Source organism: Theobroma cacao, chromosome 3 (assembly GCF_053813885.1).
Source record: "Theobroma cacao isolate CCN51 chromosome 3, ASM5381388v1, whole genome shotgun sequence".
Lineage (NCBI taxonomy): Eukaryota > Viridiplantae > Streptophyta > Magnoliopsida > Malvales > Malvaceae > Theobroma > Theobroma cacao.
Genome location: NC_142641.1, coordinates 7850663 through 7856395, shown reverse-complemented (window position 1 = coordinate 7856395; position 5733 = coordinate 7850663). Strand labels below are relative to the sequence as shown.

Below are 5733 nucleotides of genomic sequence, written 5' to 3'. Positions count from 1 at the left end.
AGTCAAGAAAATGGAGACAACTTAAAATAGTTCATCGTATTATGATTCATAACGTTTCAAACTCATTTCAACTAAACAAAATAAATTCATTTCACTCAAATAATCAACATGGCTTATAAATTTCTTAAAAATTTGGCTCGTGCCAAAACTCATTCTCAGGGATACCTTGGCTGGAGCATCCAACCGAGTCCGCCAAGGCTGTTAAAGAAAAGTCGTATATCCATAAATCATATTTGTACGTTTTAAAACATAGTCGTTCCTTGGCGTTCGCCAAGGTCACCCTCACGTGGTGGTTCAGCTTGTAGTGAACTCTAAAGCTTTACCTCAGGAGATACCCTCCGCGCCTCTTGTACCGAGGTAAAATATAACCGGGTTTACCGTGCCCCTCTCTAATAGGCTGGTCCACTGAAACCCACCACTGCAGTGACTAATCAATATCCCACCAAATCAATAAAAGTTTCGACAGCATGACATTGCAATTATATTACTACCCAACCTGTTAAGGCAAAACAAACAATTCATACAATTTCAACACAATTTCCAATTCAGCCATTCATGCCAATATCACCATAAGCTATTCAATTGAAACCATAAATTACAACATAATCAAACAGTCTCCAATTACTCAATTTCTAAAATCATCATTTAATTTCAAAATGATTTATAAAACTCATTTCATTTAATCACATTTTACCTATAAAACATAAGGATTTACCATTTAAACTCATTTTTCTATAAAATCACAAAAGCGAATAAAAACTACTTTAGATAATTAAGACGATAATAAGGTTACTCACGATATCGGGAGTTCGAAATACTCCTATTCTTGGTCCTTTGGCATAATGTCTTTACCCTTGTTAGAAGACTCACCACCTATACACAATACACGACAAATAATTCAATATATTGTGTCATGTCATTATAAATCTATTTCAAGCTCTATATGAATGCATGAGGTTGTTCGGATAGTCACTTAAAGACGGTGTTACACGTTGGTTCAATTGTGATTGGAATGGATCGATTTTTGACCTAATTCGAACTCTCCACCTTTGATTTAACCAAAACATCCAAATTGACTCCAATTATATTCATCACACTTCCAATGTCCCAAAATACACCAAAGCGTCTCAATGAGCTTGACTTTCTCATTACTATTCAACTTATTTACTAAAGAACTATACTTTAAAATTACCATTTTCGATTTCCATCACCACCATTCATTAAATTATAACTAAATAACACAAGATATCACAAGAATCATCATCACTAGGTTCCTTATAAAATTCGGCCATGGTGGGTGCATAAACACTATGGTTTTTCATACTTGATTTTTTTATACCATAAATCATTAGTTCCTAACCAAATCACTTGAAATAAAATCAAATCCACCATCAACATACCATAAGGAAGATTCGGCCAATGAGGGTGATGGAAGAACATGAATTTTTCTTGTTTGCTTTTCATGCTACACATCACCAACCAACTAAAAATACTAGAATAACATGTTTTCCAACTAAATTCATCATCAAATCTTCTCCCCCTAGGTTCGGCCAACAAGGGATCCATCATGAAATCATGAATTTCAACCATGGAAAATGAGAAAGAATGCTTAGGAAAGATAGATCTCAAGCTAAAATTGAAAAATCTTACCTTTCGTCACTTGATTCTTTGAAATTCCAAAATTTTCTCTTGAATTTTTCTAACTAGGGTTTTGTTCTTTCTTTCTTTCCTCTTTTCCTTAGTGAGGCCGAACATATGGGAGTGAAATGGGAGAGTCATGTGCTGATTTTTAATGTAAATTATAAAGAAATGAAAGCTTGCCACTTGTCACCATTCCATTGGTCCATGTTTAACACTTAACAACTAAGCTTTCTTTCACCACCACATAAAATATCTCAATTATCCATAATATAAAATGTTAATGGATGAAATCCTTAGGCATGACAAGTGTTGGGTGGTGTAAAATTCTAATTTTGCCCTTGGGTGGCAAAATAACCATTTTGCCCCTACGTCATGAAAATTCCAATTTGACTCCAAATCAATCCTCGAACTCCGAATCACCATATTAAGTCATTCTGGGTTTTTAAAATTCTCAATTTCATCTTAAAATCTCTATTTGGACTAGTTCGAGGCTTAATTCAACTTAATTGTACCATTAGGTACAATATCGTCTTTTAACAATTTCTGAGATATTCAAGTATGCAGACATTCTATCAAGTACCTATACAATATGGCAAATATATTATAGAGCTGGGCTTGACATTTTATGGATCAAGCACAACCTTCATAATGCCTTTTAAAGGCTAAGGCACAACCTTTTTTCTTTTACAATTTTGAATAGTAAGGATACCTCTAGAAGGTGGGTTTTGTTAAGTAAGTACAATGTAGGAAGAGTGTGATGAGTATAAAAATGATTACAAAAGATAGGAATGAAGACACAAAGGAATTAGAGCACAAGAAAGCTTAAAAGCTTGGTGGAAGAATTGAATTTGCTTGCCCTAGCTTGGTTTCTCTCTCTTTTTCTTCATAAGGTTTGATTCTTATTCAAATGATGTTTTTCTCCACTTTTCTTACCTTGTAAATGTGTTAGAGAAGTCCTTTTTATAGTTAAAGAAGCTTTGGAGCCGTTAAAGAACGTTTGGTAAAGAAAATAGTTGTTTTTCCTTTGGATTTTATGTATAACGACTAGTTTTAGACCAAATGTATCAATACATTTTGGAATATATCCATACATTTGGGAATGTATCCATACATTTTGAGCAAGACCATTCTATTTAAAATGTATAAATACTTTTAACCAAAGTAACAATACTTGTAGCTTAAAATATAGAAAATTAGTCAAAAGACCCCTTCAGTTTCTGTACTCTTCAATGTTGTTCAATTTAGTCCATGTACTCAAAATCGAAGCAATTTAGTCTCTTAATGTTGGGAATTGCGTCAATTTAGTCCCTCCTCATAATGACATTCAATTTTGCTGTTAAAGGATGACATCAGCGCTAACATCAAGCTGACGTGTCATATTTTGATGACATGGCATTAAGATGATGACGTGGCATGCCATGTGACACACTAATGGTGACATGGCAATGCCACGTTGCACTATATGATGACATGGTAATGCTAACATGCTGACAAGTCAGTGCCATATTGCAGATCAAAAAAAATTTAAAAAAAAGTTTTTTGCCACTTCATAGGGATTAAATTGAACAAACAATTATGCTACAGGGACTAAATTAAACAATATTAAGATGTTGAGGGACTAAATTGAAAAAAATTTTGAAAAATACAAATCTTTAAGTAGATTATTAATATGCTTATTAGTAAGCTAAATATTTAAGTATAAAAGATTTATGATGTTAAATATATATATATATATATATATATGTTCTTACTTGATTATTTGATTCTAGAATATTAAATTAATTTATATTTTTTTACAAAAATTAAGTTTGAATACTATTTCTATGAAAAAAGTTTGAAAAAAATTTCATACCTGAAGACAAATTTAGATGAATAATTAAATAATATAAAATGACTAAATAAATTCTTATTTCTTCTATTTTTAATAGCATAAAAATTTGAAATTTATTTAACTTAGTTTTTAACTTGAACTAAAGTAAAATTAGCCAAATATGTTGATTTAGTTTTTTCTTTTAAAAAAATGAAGAACAGAGATATGGAGTTAGCGATGATTATAAAATTAATTCTTTGTTTTGACTTGCTTAATTTAGACATGACAAACCTCTTATTACAACTATAGAATCTAAGCTTCACCCTTTCAATTTTTTATTCATTTTTATGGTTTTATTTTGTTTAATATTGTCACGACCCGGAACTCCCATCGAGCCCGTGACAACCGCCACAAGCCTCGACAGACATTCTTCCCCCGAATGCCTTTCGAGACCTCGCAAGGCTTTTGTACCAGTTTTTCCATTCCTTTCTCTTTTTTTCTTTTTTTTTGAATAATAAAATAAAATAAAAATATTAATTAAAATAATCCATTTTAATGTAAAACAATATATATATATATATATATATTTTTGAAACATCAAAAATTAATTTTCTGCACATAAAAACAAAATAAATTTATACATACTGTAATAAAGAAAACTGGAGTATGCAATTTAAATTACAATGACACGTGGGCCCCCAAATAACTGAGAAGGTTTAAGTCTATAACCTTGCTTTCTAGGATGCAACTCCGAAATTTACTTCTCGATGCAATTGACAATCTACTGCCTATTCTTAGCCTTTAAAATGTATAGGAAGAAGGGGTGAGATTATAAAATCCCAGTGAGTAGACAAACATCATCAAAATAATCTAAAGCCGAGTAATAGGAGACAATTAAAATAATTCATCCCAACCCATATAAATAATTGGATTTCATCCAATTACTCAACATGGCTTATGTACTTTTCAAAAACTTGGCCCTTGCCAAAAATCCATTCTTAGGGATACCCCGCGAAGGCATCTTATCGAGACCTCCAAGGCTGTTTATTGTCACACACAAAAACACATTTCACCTCTGGCAACACATCCGTTCCTCGGCATTGGTTGAGTCCCAATTTCATGTGGTGGCTAGCGTGAAGTGTACTCAAATCCTACCTCGGGAGTTATCCTACGCGCCTCTCCAATCGAGGTAAGCTCAATAATTGGGAACCGTGCCTCTTTAATTAGGCTGACCCACAGAACCCCCGTCACTGTAGTGCCCACTTTATAATCCACTAACCAATAAAATCACAATAGTATGACATGGCTCACTTAACACATTCAAGGCAAATCAAAGCAGTTCACATATTCTTTAAATCATAAAAATAACCAGTCATACCCACATTTATCATAAGCCATTTAATGTAAAATCATGGATAACCAACACAATCATAGTATAGGTCTCCAAGTACTCTATTTTTGAAATCATTATTCAATTTTAAAAAATTTTATAAAATTATTTTATAAAATCTCATTTTCCCATGAAACACAATAATTTTCCAATTAAACCATTTTCTCATAAAATCACACAATTAAATAAATCTACTCTAGATAATTAAGACGATAGTAAGTTTAGTCACTGTACTAGGAGTAGATATACTCCTATTCTCGATCCTCGGGTGTAGTCTTTTACCCCGTATCAGATAGCTCACCACCTATCCACAATACATGACACAAAAATTCAATAATTTGTGTCAAATCAATATATATTATTTCAGGCTCTTATCCATGCGTATGCACTAGATAGGGTGTGAAATGTTTGGACAATCGCTTAATCACAGTGTCCGACCTAACTTGCCTATACACGGTGTAAATTTCTAAAATCTCCAATTCAACTCCAATTCCATCCATTTCAATTTCAATTATCCAATTATATCCACAATACCTCAATGATTGTGAATGTGGTCCAATTTATCAATTCGAACCATAAATTATGCTTTTACCCCTAGTGGGTAAAAATTTTAATTTTTTTACACCAAAAATTCCCATTTAATTTTCAACCTCATAATTCATCATTTTTCCATCTAATTCTCTTAAAATAAAGTCAACCTCATCCTCACACACCATTGGCTAGATTCGGCCTAGAGAAATTCATGGAGAAAATGAATATTTTTCTTGTTGTTTTACTCATAAACATGCTAAACTAACACTAAACACTAACATAGTTCAAAATCAAATTAATCTAACAACTTTCTCTCTCTAAACTCATATGATCAGATTTGGATCCATCATCAAAACACATA

At 32.2% G+C, this 5733-nt stretch overlaps 1 non-coding gene across 1 annotated transcript; it reads left to right on the top strand.

The window, feature by feature from the left end:
• Positions 1–3679: 3679 nt before the first annotated feature.
• Positions 3680–3772, top strand: LOC148763546 (small nucleolar RNA snoR8a). The gene has a single exon (XR_016025630.1). It is a non-coding gene; the product is annotated as a small nucleolar RNA snoR8a (small nucleolar RNA).
• Positions 3773–5733: the final 1961 nt, after the last annotated feature.